Here is a 19,554-nt window from a genome sequence, read left to right as displayed (position 1 = left end):
AAGTAATGTTAGGGTAAGCTGATTGTTGAAGCAATTTACGTTTCTTTTTATAAATGAGTTTATGGATGATATCAGGGTTATAGCCATTATTGAAAGCAATCTGTTTGATTATGTTTAGTTCTTGGTTGTAGTTAATGTTGGATAATGGGATGGTTTCTAAACGATGAATGAAACTGTTGAATGCAGATAATTTGTGTGAAATGGGATGGGGGCACATTTCAATTCTAACTTTCTATTACTTTCTAACGCCATAATTTAAAGAAACTGTCACAAACACACTTAATTATCCAAAATAATAAGAAATCTGAACAATAACAGCTGCACTTCACTTTTGTGTTACGCACCTGACTACTAGGAGGAGACTGATGACAACCACCTAATCCACCCCAAGCGGACTTCAATTTTGGGTTTGTGCGCCTCGCCAACTTAAGTGGTGTTGACAGTAAGTCGATAAAACCTCACCAGCTACAGAAGGTCATGTAAGGTGCCCCTATTTTCAGTTTTTATTAATCAACAAATTAACAGTCTATTGCATTTACCTTTATAATTACCATGAGGATTGTTTTTTAATACGGATGTCCTTCCAATGTTTTTAAGTGGCCATACAATGTTTTTAACAACTTTTTATGTAAGTAGTAAAAAACCAACGTGTTCTGTCTATATATTTAAATTTTAACTTACTTGTTTTTTAATATTGGTATTTTTACTCTCTCTTTTAATAAACTGATGATGGAATGATTCAATTCCGAAAAGATCTTCTTTAAAATAAAAATTTTAAGCTTTTAATAAGCATTTTTTATACCTTAATACACAAGAACACCACAAGCTTTGTATTCAACAGGTATACTAGCCACTCCTGGATATCTCCACTTCATGGTTTGTTCCAGTTTCACTTTTAATTTTAAACCATATTCAGCGGATGGCTTACATAAATATAACAGGTATCATGAAAACAACACTAACTGCTGCAATGGAGTCGGTCATTGGCATCACGCCTCTAGACATATACAGTGTAGGTAGAAGTTTATGGTCGGTATGGTAAAATTTAACAGGATATCTAACGCAGATATAAAATCATATTTTCAGCGAACAGACAAAAATAACAATCATATTTCCCCTTGGTCTCCCCTCCATATTTCTTATTGCTGCCCATTGCCCAGTAGTAAGACGATTAGTTCCGATGAGTTTCGATTAGTTCCGGTTAGTTCCGATCAGAGATATTTTACATATCTCTGGTTCCGATCCTAAGAAACTAGAGGTGGGTCGTTGACATTTTTATCGGAACCGTTTTTCGTAAACTGTAACTAGTTGATTGTTTATCAGTAGTTTCAAATAAGCGAGTACACAAAAAACATATTGGCTATTATATTGAAAGAAACTAACGAAGGATATATTTATTATAACTTAAAAAATAAATTAAACAATACAAATAGTACTTACATTTACATGACACATTATTAAATCGCGAATCGTCTAAATTGACATTTAAAAACATACGTTTTTCCACTTTTCTTGTTGTTTCTTCTTTTGTTTAAAAATAAACCAGATTTTTAACATAATATGTTCACAATAAACAGATTTTGTTACAATACTACAATATTTTATAAATATAGTGGTTAAGTTAGGATATACATGGCGATGGTTTTTCCACCACTGTAATGGACAGTTCCAATCACCGTTCGAAATTTTTTGTGGTTAATATCATCAGACAAATACATGTCGACTTCTTTTATATCTCTAGATACAGGTGTATGTTTAGATGAGTCATGTCTAATAAATTCATCAAAAATACACTATGGACTTAAGTCATCTTTATCAGTTTCTTTTTCTTGTACTGGTTGATTTTCACTAGTACAATCTTCTTTTTCTTTTTTTATAGAAGTAACCAGCTTCTTAACTCTTTCTTTTGTTTTTTATAACTAGGTATTCTGAATAATGAATGAGTTTCGATTTACGATTGATCTGCATTTTCGATTTCAAATCTTTATTGATAGTTCGTCAAAGGATTTATTTATTGTAAATATTCAATTATGAATTATTTTTCTTAGTCAAAATTATTGACCTAGTATAAGAATAATAATTTTATTTTCAAAAAATGCGCATTTGTAGAAGATGCAGCTTTTATGGTCCACTTTCTGAATATTGCAATGATTGAAACTTCTCCTGATGCATTTCTGTCCATTTCGACTACTTCTACTACAAGTACTGACCTACTGCCACCGCCACCCAAGCGTCAAAAGGTGATGGATACTTCCATTAATAAAAATATTAGTTTAGAACAAAAGAAACAAATAGATATGGATTTAATAAACCTATGCAAATACTCGTTTCATCCGTTTTCCATAGTTAAAGAACGAGCTTTTAAAAAGCTTGCAGGGTGGATTCCTGGATATAAACGTTATTACGTTATTATTATTATTAAACGATATTACGTCAGGCTCATTACTTCAGGAATGTTATACAAAACTAAGCAAATTATTAGATCACAAGTTGTTAAAGAAGTAGAAAATATCTGTATTACTACTGACCTTTGGATATATCGAGTAACTGAGAGTTACATCGCATTAACAGGACAATATTTAACCGAAAATTTAGAATTTAAAACGATTTTATTAGGCTGCTGCCATTTTTGTGGAAACCATAATTCAGAAAAGATCGCTTTTGAAATTAGTGAAATTATTTCACTAATTTCAAATTTCAGTTTCTAAAAAAACACATGTCAAAAAAAGTACCTTATCTTTAGAAAGGCTTTTAAAGTATCAATTACAACATAACAAAGTTCCCAAACGGCCAATCCAAGACGTGGAAACTAGGTAGAACTTCACCTATTACATGTTAAAAAGAATGACCGAGTTAGAAGAGGCAATCCTTTCCACTTTTGTATTAGTTAATACAGACTTAGACTTGGACCAAATCTAAATAATGAAGACTGGATTATTTTTTCTCAATTTTCCCAAATTTTACGGCCTTTTAAAGAAATAACAAGTACAATGAGTGGCAAAAAATACTTGAAGGGTAGTTCAGTGATTGTTATGGTAAGCTGCCTTCAAGAATCTTGCAAAAAAAATTTTAGCAAACGGTAACCTTACATCCATAGTATCCGACGTAGTACAATCGGGTTTAGCAAAAAGTATTGTAAATTTAAACACATGTTAAAAATCTGGTTTAATTTTAAATAAAAGAAGAACACGGTTAACAAGAAATAGAGTAGAAAAACTTACGTTTTTAAATGTCAATTTAGACGATTTACGATTTAATAATAACGTGTAATGTAAATGTAAGTACGATTTACTATTTGTATTGTTTAGTTTATTTTTCAAGTTATAATAAATATATCCTTCATTAGTTTCTTTTATTTCAATAAATATACACATAAACGATAATAGCCATTATGTTTGTTTATGCAGGTACTCTCTTACTTGAAACTACTGTTAAACAATCATAGTTATTGTTTACGAAAATCGGTTTAGTCGCGTTAAGAGCGTAGACGCAAAATTTTAGGCCAATGCTTTTTAAATGTATTTATTTTTTTCGAATCCTGAGAAAACTAACAAATATTTTTGAAAAATTTAAACGCAGAATGAAAGGTGACATTATTGCCGAGGGCCGAAATAAACAAAAAGTTTTTTTGAATAAGATACTTAAAATTCAAAATCACACTAAATTTTCTCTTTTTTCGCCCCTGTTACTTATTAAAATAAACATTATAGAAGTTTTCAGAGACTTTCAGTCCTCGGTAATAATGTACTCTTTCATTCTGCGTTTAAATTTTTCAAAAATATTTATTAGTTTTCTCAGGATTCGAAAAAAAAAAAGAATGCCCACCTCTACTCGTTCGTTACCTGTGTTCCTACTTTGATTCGGTGCTTTGACTACGCAACATGAGTCGGTGCCAAATAATTTCGTATGAAGGTTTATTTATTGTGGAGTTATATGCATTTTATTATTTTTATTGGAAATAAAGCACAATGTGACTTTAAAATAAGCTTATTTTGATGTTTAGATTTTTAATTCGGAAATTGTACTTAAAATACGAAACATTAATAAATTTTATTTACATAAAACGATTTCCGAAGTGAAATTCAAAATGTTAAATTAAACTTATCGTAAAGAAAAATTGTGGCAAATTTAAAATAAAAAACAGTAAGCTGCCATTTAAATCAATTCGCCAAATTTGATTATCTTAGAACGTTGTTAAAATGCTAAAAAGACAACAGGTCAAATAAAACCAATAAGTTTGGCAACGTTGAACTTCTTCTCTTTTCTTAGTTCCACTAATGCTATTTTGACGATATAATGGGCTGACCTAATATACCTCTCTCTTTTTAAATAGGTGTTTCTCACTCCATCTCACATAAGGTCCATACCGACCATAAACTTTTACCTACACTGTATGTTACAGAGCTGGCGCTGGTAACAATGATGCAACTGCGCTCAGTTGGTGCAAACCTTGATGTAGGAATGAGATATTTAAGAACTCATTTTTGGTGCACTACCTCTCCTACAGGCAGACTGCGACTCAATTAAGCTAAAGTTTGTCTTTGACAAACCCTACAGAATCTAAACAGGACAGTATAGGGAGAAAAACGTGGCAAATGCGTATTGCATGGCTCAAAAATGGAGGAAGGCTCAGGATTCGGGATAAACTCAAGATCACTGAATCTAAGAATAAAGTGGGGTATGAGCAAAAATGGACTAGCTAGCAACAGAAATGGACTTCTGGAGAAGAGCATCAGGCAAATCAAGAAGAGATCGGATACCAAATAAAACAATACGAGAAATGAATAATAAGAAATGAAAAGTGATGGGAGTCAAGCATACAATAGTTGATGACATAAGAACAAAACAGTTAATATGGTACGGCTATGTACAGAGAATGCCAGATGACAGGATTCCAAAACAGATTTTGACGTGTACACCATAAGGAAGAAGAAAAAGAGGAAGGCCGAGAAGAAGCTGGAGAGAGGGAATTGAAAAAGAACTAGAGGAAAGAGAAATTCCTCCAGGCCTATGGTTAAATAGAGAAGAATGGCGGTTAGGAGTCGAAAGGCGTCGGAGAACGCTGTAAACCAATAGTAGTAGTAGTATGAGCAAAAATGACAGCGTAGTTCAGAGAGAACTGGCTGGTTTCTTCATAGCCCCAAAAGAGATAACCCAAAAAGATATAGCCGGGAAAACTATAATAATCTGCACAGATAGCATAGAAGCGCTACTAATCTTGAATAGACCACGTGTCACATCAGGGTTAGTAATGGAGTGTTACGAGTCACTAACTCAAGCTTCAGATGGGAATACCATCATCCTAAGGTGGGTTAAAGAATACAATAGGAATAAAGGCAATCGCATTGCTGACCAATTGGCTACGAAGGCGGCAGGTCTAAGACTCTTAGGACCTGGGGAACTTTTTGGTTGGTCAACTACAATAATCGCGGAAATTTTCAAAACTGGTCATTGTCAACTAAGCCAACACCTCTTTATACTGGGGCTAGTAGACAGACTTCTATGCAGGAAGTATAACGGAGAAGACGAAACTATATAGCATGTCCTATGTGAATGCCTGGAGTTATCATTACTACGAGAGTACGCGTTCGGCGAGTCCTGGCCCACACCTGTCCACAAAAGCAAGATGTCCCCTGGCGATTTGTCCACCTTCCTAGAAATGGCAAGATGGACAATGAGCTAAGGACGACAGCTCCCTGGGAGGATGCACAATGGGTCAATTGTGGCCTTAGTGCTGTGGAACTTAACTCGCCTTCCCCTACAGATACAGATACAGATGTGTTCTAATTAATTTTTTTAATTAAATTTTGGTTTTAGTTTTTTTCTGGCTTTCCACCAAAGCTTATTTAGTTTAACTTTAAAATATGCTCCGTTTTTTTATTTAAGTGAATTTATAAAGATGTTTTACTGTTAATCTTTCACTTTTGAAGTCAGTTTGTTTTTTTGCTTCCTCTTTTGTTTTCTATAATAATTTTTATCATATATCTATAAACTCTGCTTTGTATATTACTGACAAGATCTCACAAGTTCTCAAAATTATTATTTAAATAATATAGTTCTTCCCTTACACCGTAAATTCTTTTACATATTAATAAAAATTGTAAACAAAAAGCTTTATTTAAGGTTTACCTCGAATACAAAATAAATGTTCATTATATTAAAACAAGTATAAAATGTCTTATTTTAGTTCTTAACATATTTGTGGTTATTTTAAATATTTAAAAACACTCACCAACATCTCATCGTCTGGAATTCTCGACAAAAGGTCGAGAATTTCATTATTGGGCACTGAATGAGGTCTCAATATCCTTCTTAAGAATTTGTTAATACCCCATAACATTAGTAAGTACCTAATTGACAAGATGTACAAGACTACCGTTGCTACAACCAGCAGGAATATGGCTATGCAGGATAAGTAAGGAACTGTGAAGTTGAACATACTGAAAATGAATTAAAAATTGTTAAAATATATTTTTAGAAATATTCTAACACGTAACAAAGATTTGATAAAAAAGAAAAAATTACTAAACTAAATTTATATTGTTTGCTTCAGTAAAATTAAATTGGTAAATTTTAGTAGTAAATTTAATCTATATTAGGTACATAAAATACGAGTACCTTATTTGTGGTATGAGCAATAAATCCAGGTTTTAGACATTTTTAAGTAAATACTACAAAGAACTTGGTTTAGTTCAATCTACATTGTGAGCTATTCATTTCAGGCAATGTTCTTTAAATCCAATATACCTATATTGCTAGATGAATAATTCAAAACCAAACAAAAATGCAATAAATCCCAATTTAAGACTAGGCAAACTGACATAAATTCATCATATTTAACCAAACTGCAATAAATGCTTGAAATAATATCTTTGTGAAAGTGTTGTTGAGTTTGCGCAAATTACCAAAAGATGGCAATCACAGTTTTATTCCTCTTTTTCTTCTTTTTTATTATGTATAAGAATGTATTTTGTTACTTAGGTATTTTATAGAGAGTTGTTTGTTTGTACAGTTGCATCAGACACTGCATGTTAATTTACTAAAATGGAAGACGTTATATCTAGTATTTGTGTAAAAGATGGTAACAAGGGAAGTCGAAAGAGAATGGCTAAAGTGTCTAAAAGATCGGTTAAAAAAAGTAAAAGGTAAAAATACACTAACATTTATTATTTCGTATGGTTTTAAATGATAATTTAAATTATTTGTAGTTATGAAGATAAAGATTCGTTAGTAAAGAAGTTTAAGAGGCCTGTAATCATTCAGGTCTTCTTCTTGATGTGCCTATCCGTTACGAATGTTGGCGATCATCATGGTAATCTTTATCTTATCTGCAGCAGTGCGGAAAAGCTGAATATATGTTGTATTGAACCAGATTCTAAGGTCCTTTAACCAAGATGTTCTTCTTCTTCCTGGACCTCGTTTTCCAAATATTTTTTCTTGCAGGATGGCTTGAAGGAGAGCATATCTGGATTCACTCCGCATAATATGTCCGAAGAACTATAACTTTCGAAATTTGATGCTGGCCAGTACCTCCCGGTTCTTATTCATTCTTCTGAGGACCTCCTCATTTGTGAGTCGGCCAGTCCACGGGATCTTAAGTATTCTCCGATATAGCCACATCTCAAATGCTTCCAGTTTTCTGCACATATCTTCGTTCAAGGTCCACGATTCAACACCATAAAAAAGGACAGAGAAGACGTAATCATTCATTTATGCTACGAATGATAAATGAGAGCAAAATACAAAACTTAAAACTGTTCTAACAAAGACCTATGTCCTGTGGCGTATTTGTTCTATCGTATAAATACCTTTCATAGTATCTACGAATTAGTTAAAAATAATAAATTGATATTAGGTTGAATGCTCGAATAAATGAACTTTGATTAAACGAAAGGCAGATATCGAGCACAGTTTATTAATTAAATCTTGTCCAAGTACTTTCGCTTCCTTTTAGCAGTTTTTTTAAAAAAATTTAAAATTTTAAACTGTTTGTCCTTGTGTCGTGTAGTGTAATGTACAATTTTATGTTGATGATATTCTCAACAGATTGTTGGATAGGCCAAAATTGACAAAATGCCCCTGACGATGCTGTAGGAAACGAAAGTACTTGGGTAATATTTAATTAATAAACTGTGCTCGATATCTGCCTTTCATTTGATCAAAGTTAAAAATAATATAACCAAAACACAGATTTTCAAGTCAAGGTGTTTGGGACTTCTGCAATATCCTATTTGGACGGATTTTAAGTCTTTCCGCCTACTTAAAACTGGCGACACTAAGCTCAAAGGTTCCATAAGATTTAAATAGCCGTATGCTGCGCCTACTGCAAAGTGACTGCGAAACGCGCTTTTACATGAGATAGAGGGATGATCATAAGAAAAATTCTACAACAATAGGGACAAGATCATTGGTGGACAGCCATCGAAGAGAATATGGGCACAGCTGTGTCTAAAAATGGATTAAATATGCACCTATGTAAAAAAACAGACATAATTTTTATCCTATGTAAATTTTTGTCTTGTAATATGATTTGATATAATTAATAACTTACTTTTTAATACCTTCCAACAAGGATGCAATCCATCCAATCGCATTCTGAACACCCTGCGTTACTTCTTCAATCGCCTGCAAACGTTCTTTCAGACTTTTCTTTTCTTCTTTCTCTTTGTCTTCTTCGTCGTCGTCTTCTCCTTCTGAATCCTGCGATTCATCCTACGGGACTTGTAAAGGTCCTAATAAAGATCGTACTATATACTGTTTTAAGAATACCAAGAGAACTAATATCGGAAACATCCATGGTTGGAAATAGTAGCAAAGTATAACCCAAACTACCAATGCCGCAAAACTTTGTAGTTTTGACTCCCATTCAAAACAATTTCTAAAATATTAAATAAGATTTACAGCACATTTACAATTAACTAGAAATACAATAGGTATATCATGGGACATAATGTGATGGAGTTGTGAAGAAAAAATATTATCTTGTTTTCAAGAATAATTCTAAGGATAATGCAAGGAAAAAGGAAAAAATTAAAAAAAATTGCCTTAATGTTTAGGATCATTATTGAAAAAACTTACGTTAGATAAAAATATGTATTCAAGAAGTATCTGATTACTTACTGGAAAAGCTTGCCGACTTCTAAGAAATACATAACAAATACTTTTAGCCTTAGAACATTTTTTACAAAAACTTGCCGCTTAAACTTTACTTCAGTTTGCATATATTTCTCCTCCCTTGGATTTAAAGTTCTTATACACGCTCTCATAGGATTCCGCTGAATTATCATTTCTAGAAGAATTTGTGGTCCATTTCCTTTCGCCCTCGTTCGTAGTTTTTTATCCTTTAGAGCAAACCACGTTTTTTCTCCATTTCGTATTCGTAGAAGCGGAATTGCAATCTTTCCTGAAAATAAGTACTTATTATTAATATACAGGGTGCGGCAGATAAATGTCCAATTAGAAATATCTCGAGAAATAAAGGTAACTGAAAATTGGTATGAAGGGGTTTTAAAGAGTGACCTATTTAATGAATTTTTTAATTTTAGAAATATTTTCGTTATTTTGAATATTTTTTGTTTATAGTTTCCTTATCCTATTGTGAACCGTTTTTAAGTTATAATGGTTTTTATATGAAAATTACACTTTTCTACCATGTTATAATATTCAATATCCGCTAACGTAATTTAAATAAAAGTTTCTATTTTTTAGGTGCTTATTAACCAGATACAGTATAATCGTTTACAGTGTAAAGTTGCCTTTTTTATTATACAGGATGTTGTCAAAATTGGCATAAAACCAGCATCCTAAATTTTCGCCTCATTCCTTTTTTTCAAATAGGTCGCGTTCACACTCTGTGAAAATAGTGATTGATGTTCTTTACAAATTGCTCTGAAACACTTGGCGCATTTTGATGCTGTTTTTCGATTTTTTTTCTTGGGGCAATAGGAGCATTTTGGCCTTGCACCTGCTTGATTTTCCTCAGGAACATCTCGTTTCTGTGTCAAAGGAAGAGATTCAGATATTTTTTAATTTGCAAAGTTAGCAGAAATGGCAAGTTTTGGGCCGCTCTTTTTTGCATATGTGGGGTAATGAGTTGTCTGGGTAAAATTTTCAGATACTCACGTCTTGGTTGGTAGGATTTTAATACATTTGTCCTAAATATAATGTTTTCATTTATTCCAGCGATGTTTAGCATAGTAAAAAAACAGTCAATGGCCACCTACGTGTGATTCTTGCCACTGAATAAAGACTCTTCAGTTGGTCCACTGAATCTACTCCCGATTTTGTTTGATTGTAAAAAGTAACTACTACTAGTTTGCAAGCTTCACCACTTTCCTCGTTAATTTCGTCATATTCCTGGAGGGTTGACAAAAACAGGACATTCTTATTTGTTTTTGGGACGTACGAAACTAATAAACATTCACGACCAAAAGCAAATAAACTGCTACAAATTGGCTTTTTTTTAGCTGCAACAAATATTTCAGGAATTTCACGTTTGTTTTTTCTAATTGTCCCAACTAAAGTTATTTTTTTCTTTTTTAATTCTTCGGCCAAAGGAACTAACGTGAACCAGTTATCACAGGTTAAATTTCGTCCTAAATTCATAATGGGTTTACACAATCGTTTTACCACACTGGCTGGACTGTTGTCAATACAAAATGGACTATCAAAATCTCCATTTTCACAGTATAAAATACACGACTCTCAGTCAAGGCAAATATTTTTATCCCGTATTTGTTTGGTTTACTCGGGATATATTGCCTGAAGCTGCACCTTCCACGGAAACCCTCCAGAATTTCGTCAATAGTACAGTTCTTACCAGGCATGTAGCAGGCTTGGCTTCTTTCTATAAGTTTCTGGAATATATTTCTTATTGGAGCTAGCTTATCAATTAATTTGCGTTGAGCTCTTGTGTGAATATTATCAAAACATAGTGCTCGAAGCAACAAAGAGAAACGTTTCAGGGGCATTACCATTTTGAATAACTCTGGTGCTGTAGAATCGTTGCTCCATAGGTCATTTAGGTTGGTGTGTGGGGATTTCAAAACTCCTGCCATGTACAACAATCCAAACACTGCTTTTATTTCGTCACAGTCAGTATCTAAAACACCTCGTTTGCGTGTATAGTTGCTTCTAATTTTCTGTAGGTACCTACAAATTTGTGCACGTCACAATTTCTTTAATAACATCATCTCTTATGAGCAGGTTCCAACTTTCATATGGAGTTTTAACATCCTTTGCCGCATGTTTCACTCCCGGTAGTTTTCTAATAATATTGTGCTGTGGAATACGGCTAGGTTTTCGCTCACGGTGAACTTTCCAAATGGTTTTTTTGTCTCTGCCGATATATTTGGGACCATCTTCAGACCAAAACGTTGAAATAGTATTTGTCGTATCATCGGCCGAAAACACTGAGTCTGTATCATGATTAGAACTGACTTCTACTGAATCTATGTCGCTTTCTTCATCGTCCAAATTTTGCTTTTGCGTCTGTTCAAGTATCAAATCCTCTTGCTCCAATTCTTCATATATTTTTAACAGTTTGGCCTCTTCTTTAGGATCTATTACACAATAATATGTTAAAGTTATATAATTTAAAACACAAAGTCAATTAATAACCCAACCAAAATTACTCTGTAGCTTTCCAAAATTATCACGTTGTTAGTCGCGGGTGAGCTAATCGCTCATTTCTCGACATCTGCGTTTAATCAATACTTGGAATAGACTGACGGTTGCTCGATCACAATTCTGCGTAAAACATTCTATACACAATAGTAGTAGGAAGGATTACATGAGCGTAGTTGCCAATGTGAGTAAAATTGTGAAAAATGTTAAAAAAAAAAGTAAAATGGTGAGCGTTGCGCTCACCATGCGACCAACGTAGGGTTAATAACGATCACAATAAATGTACATCAAAAAATTTTGTATATGTAATATGTGTATCCTACCACATAAGACCATATCCCAAGAAGATTTAACAACTATTTTGGAACAAATTCGTTCACCTAGAATTATCGTTGGAGATGTTAACTGACACAATCCGATGTGGGGTTCCATAAAACTGAACCCGACAGGACGAATTATAGAAGATAATATTACATATAAGATATAACATCCCAAAATCTGAATCTACTTAACGACTAAAAACCAACCAGATTCAGCATACAAAATGGCACATCATCAGCAATTGATATTTCTCTGTGTGACCCAGTTCTGTCCACTACGTTAACATGGGACGTTCTACCCCACTACCACATTATAATATCTTTAACACATCAGAAAATCACAAATATAGAATGGCCTGTCTCAAAGTGGAATATTAAAAATGCGGATTGGACTAACTTTACCAAACAGATCGAACAGAACATTAACAAAATCAACTTCACATCATCAAACGATATTGAAAGTTTTAAAGTACATCTCTACAAACCATCACAGCAGCTGCAGAGACGTATGTAAGAAAAACAAAAATTTTAAAGAGACATTAACCTTTTCCGCGGTGGACACCTGAATGCAGCCAAGCTACAAAAGTGTATAAGAAAGATTTCAATAGAATAAAGCATCATAAAACAGACAAAAATATAACGGACTACAAAAAACGAAGAAAAAGAAAAAAAGAATAGAAAAGAATCCTGAAAAAAATTCATCTTATCTCTAAATAGCATATTAGCTCTTAGCTCTTCATGCATAAGTACAGTTTGTAGGAATTTAAGGAAAATCTCTGGCAAAAGCAAACCATATAAGATTCCTTTTCAAGCAAAAAATAACAAAATAATTAGTGATAGAAAAGAAATCGTAGATATGTTAGCCGACCAATTCGAATTAAATTTCAGTGATGAAAAGACTCATGCAAAGCATACACACAGCAAGTCAAGAATATGGTTTAGAACTCAATACAACCAAAACTAAATGCATGCTCATCAGCAGAACACAACAACCTCCGATGCAATTGACATTAAACAACCGAAAAATAGAACAAGTGGAGACATACACATACCTTGGAACCACAGTCAACACAAAATGGGACCAGTCAATAGAAATAAGATCACGAATTGAAAAAGCGCGAAACGCGTTCAACAATATGAAAAAGTGGTTCACAAGCAAAATCTCAATGGAACTAAAATTAAGACTGGTCAAGTGTTATGTCTTCCCGGTCTTGTTCTATGGAGCAGAGGCATGGACCACAACGGAAGCCACCCTGAAGAAACTAGAATCCTTTGAGCTGTGGATATATCGCCGTATTCTTCGGATATCCTGGACAGACCACATCACTAACGTGAAAGTAATGCAGAGAATAGGCAAAAGCAAAGAAATAATCTTCACCGTAAAGAAACGGAAGCTTGAGTACTTCGGACATGTCATGAGGCATACTAAGTACCGACTGCTACAGTTAATAGTCCAAGGAAGAATCGACAGTAGGAGTAGGACGACAATGGTTCGGACTAACATCGACCGAACTGTTCAGAGGTGCCGTAAACAAAGTCTAAATAGCCTTGTTAATAGCCAACGTCCGAAACGGATAGGGCAAAGGAAGAAGAAGAAGATGAAAATTACACTGATAATTTTAAAATATATAAAAACAACGTAGAAAAAAATATATTGTGATTCGATGGACATGAGATTCACAACCTTAACGTCTCTTTTTCCATCATAGAACTTTCTGTACCTTTATAATTTTATCTGGAGTAACCAGGTTTTCCCATGAACTTGATCCGAAGCAATAAAACTACAACTTCTTAAATCTGAGAAATCCGGGACATCACCTGAGTCATATCTACCAATATCTTTAACCAATATTATATGTAAAGTGTTACAGAAAATGGTAAATAAAAGTCTGAGATGTTATTTAAAACAACAAAAACTCCTTATTACACAACCAAGCGGATTTAGGCAAAATCGATCCACTATAGATAACCTAATAGACTTAGAGTCAGGAATACATGAAGCATTTGCAAATAAACAAGATTGTATCGCAGTCTTTTTTAATATTAATAAAGCTTATGATACTGTCTGGCGATTCAACATTATATCAAAATTGCAAAATTGAAATATCAAAGGCAATATGTTAAAATTTATTTAAAATTTTCTTTAATCTCGCAACTTCCTAGTTCGATCAGACAATGTTAAATCAAATAAAAAAGTTCAAGAGAACGGAGTACCACACGGATCAGTTATAAGCTCAACCCTTTTTCTAATAGCCATAAACGACATACTTCAACAATGCTCACCAATTGCTGAAGGATTATTATACGCTGATGACTTAGTTTTACTTGCCAAAGGAAAAAACTCTACATCTATTTAAAAACATTTACAACAAAGAATCAATTAGTTAAAATTGTGGTCTAGGACTATCGGATTACAAAAACCCTCAGTTTCACAAATAATATCAGATTTTTAGGTATGGTTTTACCCAAAAGCTCTCCTAGAAAAAACATACAGAAGAACTTAAAAAATCATGCCAAGCAGAATTAAATTTAATGAAAACTATTTCCAGCAAAAACTGGGGAGTAGATCAAAATACACTATTAGATGTGTTTAAATTTTTAATCAGATTCAAACTCGACTATGGTGTGATAGTTTATTCATCAAGCAAAGTATCAGTATTAAAAACCTTAGAAACTGTTCAAAACACAGCTCTACAAATAGCTACAGGTGCGTTTCGAACGACACCAGTTGAAAGTCTACAATGCTTCACAGAAGAACCACACCTAAGTTTACGATGCAAATACCTTCCTCTCTAATATTCTTCTAAAATAGCTAGTAATAAAGAACACCCTACTTATAAAAATCACTATAAGATATACACTGATGCATCCAAATCTTCAAACGGTGTTGGTGCGGCCATCCTCATTACCAATACATCCTTAAAATTTAAATTCAATCCCAATTACTTCATCATACACTGCAGAGTTGTTTGCAGTATTACAAGCAGTTATCCACATAAAAGGGTCGAAACAATCCCCGTCTCTCATAATAACCCATTCGCTAAGCTCACTTCGCATTATCAAACGTTTATATACCAATACTCCAATTGCCTCCATATCCAATCAGAAACAGAGATTCGAAATAATAATAATAAGATCACTGTTGAGTTTATGTTTGTTCCATCGCATTTAGGTATACAAGGAAATAAAGAAGCAGATGAACCAGCCCGCTTAGCATCCTTCATCCAGGACTCCATTCTTATTAATGAGGTTTCTTCAGATGACTTCGGGTCAGAAATAAAATATAAAGTGTTAAGTGCGTAGCAAAATAAGTGAAGTGTATCACAAAATAAACTCAAGGAAATCAAACAATTAGTGAAACCGTAGCTCCAACCTACAGCGAATAGACACAACCAAGTGAGAATAACACGTTAGGACACATTAACTTTACACATAAACACCCCTTTACGCGAACTGTGCTGCCAATGTGTGAAAATTGTCAAGTAATACTCTCCGTGAAGCATAGACTAACTCAGTGCAAAACATATAAAGAAGCAAGAAAGAAGCACACTATTAAAAATAATATAAAAGGAGCCTTAGGAAAAAACATGAATATTAAAAACACACTAAGTTATCTTAAAGGCTCAGGACTGTATCAATTATTGTAATTTTTTCTTACTTTGCCTGTATTGTATTTTTTAGGTAGCTAATAACCTTTGTGGTTACAGCGTAAATAAATAAAAGAAAGTACATTGAGGATTTAAAAACCACAACGAGTATTACTTTCTAAATTTAGTACTTGCTGGCAGCTAACAATAAGAAAGAGATACATAGAATATCTTAAAACACGAAGAATATTGAATGAAGTATGAAACGAAAATAACTAAACTAAAAACAAATGTTTTTAATATTTATTAGCAGAGGACAAACATAAAAGTCATAATATTTGAGAACACTGAAATAGCAGTAACTTGGAAGTCCTTTTGGACGAAAATGACTGATTTTGAAAAAAACAATAAAACTATATCAGTTAGTAAACAATATAGTGTGTCACAAATCTGTATATGTATCTGTGCCAAAGGAGATTCTATACAAGTTGATAATATAATTTAAATAAATATTGTGCAAAATGTAAACTTAATATGATTACTAACTGTAAATAAATATTTGAAATTGGCAGAAAAATTAACATTTTTAGATAAAAAAATCGATGCAAAAGGCAAGTGCACATTAAAATAATACGAAAAAATATTTTTTTTACTGCAAAAATGTAGCAAAATAAAGATGAAAACGACCCTGAGCAGAATAAAGATACCGAATAATTGCCCAATTTGGTCATGTTTTTCTCTCTGTTACCCCGGGTTCCAGTCCCCTTTCATTTGACGTCTCGTACGTCAAAGTTTCAATAGTAGCAACAAAAACACGATCTAATGTTTCTTTATATGCCTCTATATTCGTTTTTTTTAACGTCTCAGTACGACGACACCCTTACGTCCCGCCATAAAAGAGACAAAATAACCACAAGGGATATAAGAATCGTTGTCTTATAAGACACAACATGGGGCTCATCCACCAAAAGAGCCGTTCTCTTGCTGTTTCAAACACACTATACAGTGTATCCTAAATAGTTATGTATAAATGAAAATCCAAGCAGATATCAATATGTAAATCAAGAATATGTTCTAAGCAAAAATTTATAAAATTAAAGAATATAAACTTATCAAAAGTTAATAACATAAGTTAAATGCAAGCATAATATTTAAAAGATAATTTATTTTAAAATATAAGAGGTAAATTATAAACTAACACGAAAATTAGATAAGAAATTAAACTACTAAGCAATTATTAAAAATACTATGCAAGAAAATAAATAAAAATTCTTACCTTATTTGCAACTTCTATTTTCTTAATATTCTTGCTTCCAATCAAAAAAATATACAGAATTGTTTCTTCTTTAAGATGATATCTTTTACTGGTAGTAGAAGACGTCGACTATTCATAGCAGCTCGAAATAGATCAGCTGACGTTAGACCAGTCCATTTTCTAAGACAGAGAATCTTCCCAAGACCGTTAAAAGAGCTTCTGCAATATAATATCCCTCATCCATTCTTGCTTGTTTTCTTTTTTTGATTTAAGATTTTCACGTAAAAGTATGGTAATAGATGTCTTCATTTCGTTTCACTATTCTATGTTGCTACTAGTGTTTTCAACTATTTTCGCAAAATTCTTATTAAGCTTTGTTTTTAGTTTTTCCAGGAAGTTGTTTTTTTTTTAGTAAATGTTGAGCCTTATTTCCTGTGAATTATTTTGAATGGTATTTACAACTAATAAACTATGAGACGAGAAAACATCGTTTGTTTCTGTTGATAAAATCAACATTATTTCGCTCTAGAGTATCACTGTGTACTTTTCGTGTATAAAGTCTTCCTCGATGTAATTTTAAAAATGGATTCATTACAACCATATCCGTGTCTTGTCAGAATTGGATCATTCTTTCTCATCTTTCGTTTCCTGTGATAATATCATATATCTGCACAAAATTCTTGACTGCCTTGTCCTATTTTGGCGTTTAAAACGCCCAACATAATGATTAGTTTTTATTTTAGTTTTAGGTAATCTTCTGGAGTCAGATAGAAAGTTTCTATTTCTTCTTCAATAGATTGGATATCAGTGCGTAGACTTAAATGATGTTTATATTAAAAGGGACTTAATTAATTTTCCATAACACATCTCTCGTCTTATAAGGGCGCCATTTCTATTTCTGGTTCATGTATATCTATTACTCCAGAATCTACTCATCTAACTTGTACGAATTGCAGAAAATGATTTACTATCTTGTCTGCTTGCTATATGCTTCGAATGTTTCACTTATCGATCCTTTTTACTTTAAGGACATTCATAGGCTGACCGGGAGTCTCGAGGGAGTCTTATCGTCCTCTCCCAATTAAGGAGACCCTGGTACTTATCGCCATTTCTTTCGAATTTTTTTCATGAATCGCCAGGATTATGGTGTCCTGGAGATATCCTTATGGATCTTTTATGTGGTAGTCATCTCGTGGCTTTCAATAATATAATGCGGTTAAAAAATGTAGCTCTTCTGTCATTGGATTCAACTTGTCAGCTTAAGAGTAATAAAGTGCTCTTCCACTGTCAGTTCTTCCACCCGTAGCTGTTTACGAACAAGTGGGAGAATACTTATACCAATAATTGTTTGGTTACTAGAGTTTGTAGTAGAACAAGTAGTTTGTGTGGACTACAGACTGTATGGCTCGTTCAGCATGTCATAGCACGGAGGGTGCACGACATTTTACTATGTAGATGCTTTAACTTCATGGCCTGACCTGACAAAATTAGTCCTGATACCAACAATAAGATCAGCAATGCCATTACAGCATGGTAATACTATTTTTTGTAACGGCTTAGTGATTGAATGATAATTATTGAAAATATGATTACTGACTTGTAACTGGTTCTACCGATAATTCGGTAAGTAATAAAGAATAAGTAATCTAAATACCAGTTATCGAGTATATAGATCACAATAGTGGTTAGGAATATTTCTCAATTTTTTTTAGTACTGAGTAGGTTGCAGATGTTTACATGATTCAATTGAAGTAGTTGATGTTTTATGCGGTAGGAGCGCTATATTGAAATGTACTCTACTGTATCAACATTTTCGATAAAATAAAAAATATTTAAAAATTAATTACAAAAAATTTGTTTTTTCGGTCTAAAAATGTGGTTTAGAAAAATTATAATAGTTTTAAAGATTATTGTAAAGGCATATTACATAGTAAAAATGAGTGTAATTATGGTATATCTACTATAATATAGTATAGTTGCTAATAATGGCGCCACTGATGTTTAATTCAAATCTTATAAAGCGTAGCGGTATACGGTTTGCAGTGACAAAATCGAATATTTAAATTTGGACGTAAAAATCCGGTAAAATTTCCGAACACGATATTAGATCAAACTAAGCAAATCGACATTTTTATGGATTCGAACAAAAATTATAAACCATACTCTCTGAACCATGGTGTTACTCAATCTGAGAAAATACATCAAAATTACTTGAAGAACCTTTTCCTTGGAATTAAAAGCGTAACCTAGAAAGTTAAAAAATTGATTGCGGATAATGCAAAGTAATTTAAATTCAAAATAAAATAATTACTCTTTTTGAAGTTTCGTTTTTATCCAAAGATATTTAACAAAACATTTTTAAGTAATTACCGCCAATATCTATCTAGTAACACCAACTGAAATACGCCTATCAATATATATTGAGTAAGTTTTTTGTGTGACACTGGTCGAAAATTCCATTATGGAACAGACTATCCAAAAAAGATATTTAGAAACAATTTAGGCAAAGAAATTCTCCCGGCTTAGTGAATATATAGACTCCTACACGGTTATTAATAACTACGTGGCAAAGCAAATATTTTTTAAATGGAACACTCTATGCGCTCATATTTGAATTCCTCTCTAATCCCTGTTTTTACAATATGAAGTTTTACGTTGCCATATAGGATATTTATCAAATTATGTCCATGTTTTTTTAACATCACTATGAAATAAGCACCCTATATACAAAAAGAGCTCCTTGCCAAGAAAGTTTTAATAAAACATT

The 19,554-nt window shown here is 32.9% G+C and overlaps 1 long non-coding RNA gene across 1 annotated transcript; it reads right to left on the bottom strand.

Annotated features, from left to right (window-relative positions):
* Nucleotides 1-6,348: 6,348 nt before the first annotated feature.
* LOC140452969 (uncharacterized) lies at nt 6,349-9,399 on the bottom strand. Its single transcript, XR_011952264.1, has 3 exons — nt 9,121-9,399; nt 8,552-8,878; nt 6,349-6,440 (listed from the first exon to the last, which is right to left on the bottom strand). It is a non-coding gene; the product is annotated as an uncharacterized lncRNA (long non-coding RNA).
* Nucleotides 9,400-19,554: the final 10,155 nt, after the last annotated feature.

This window comes from Diabrotica undecimpunctata, chromosome 11 (genome assembly GCF_040954645.1).
Source record: "Diabrotica undecimpunctata isolate CICGRU chromosome 11, icDiaUnde3, whole genome shotgun sequence".
NCBI lineage: Eukaryota > Metazoa > Arthropoda > Insecta > Coleoptera > Chrysomelidae > Diabrotica > Diabrotica undecimpunctata.
This window is presented reverse-complemented; position numbering and strand designations above follow the sequence as displayed.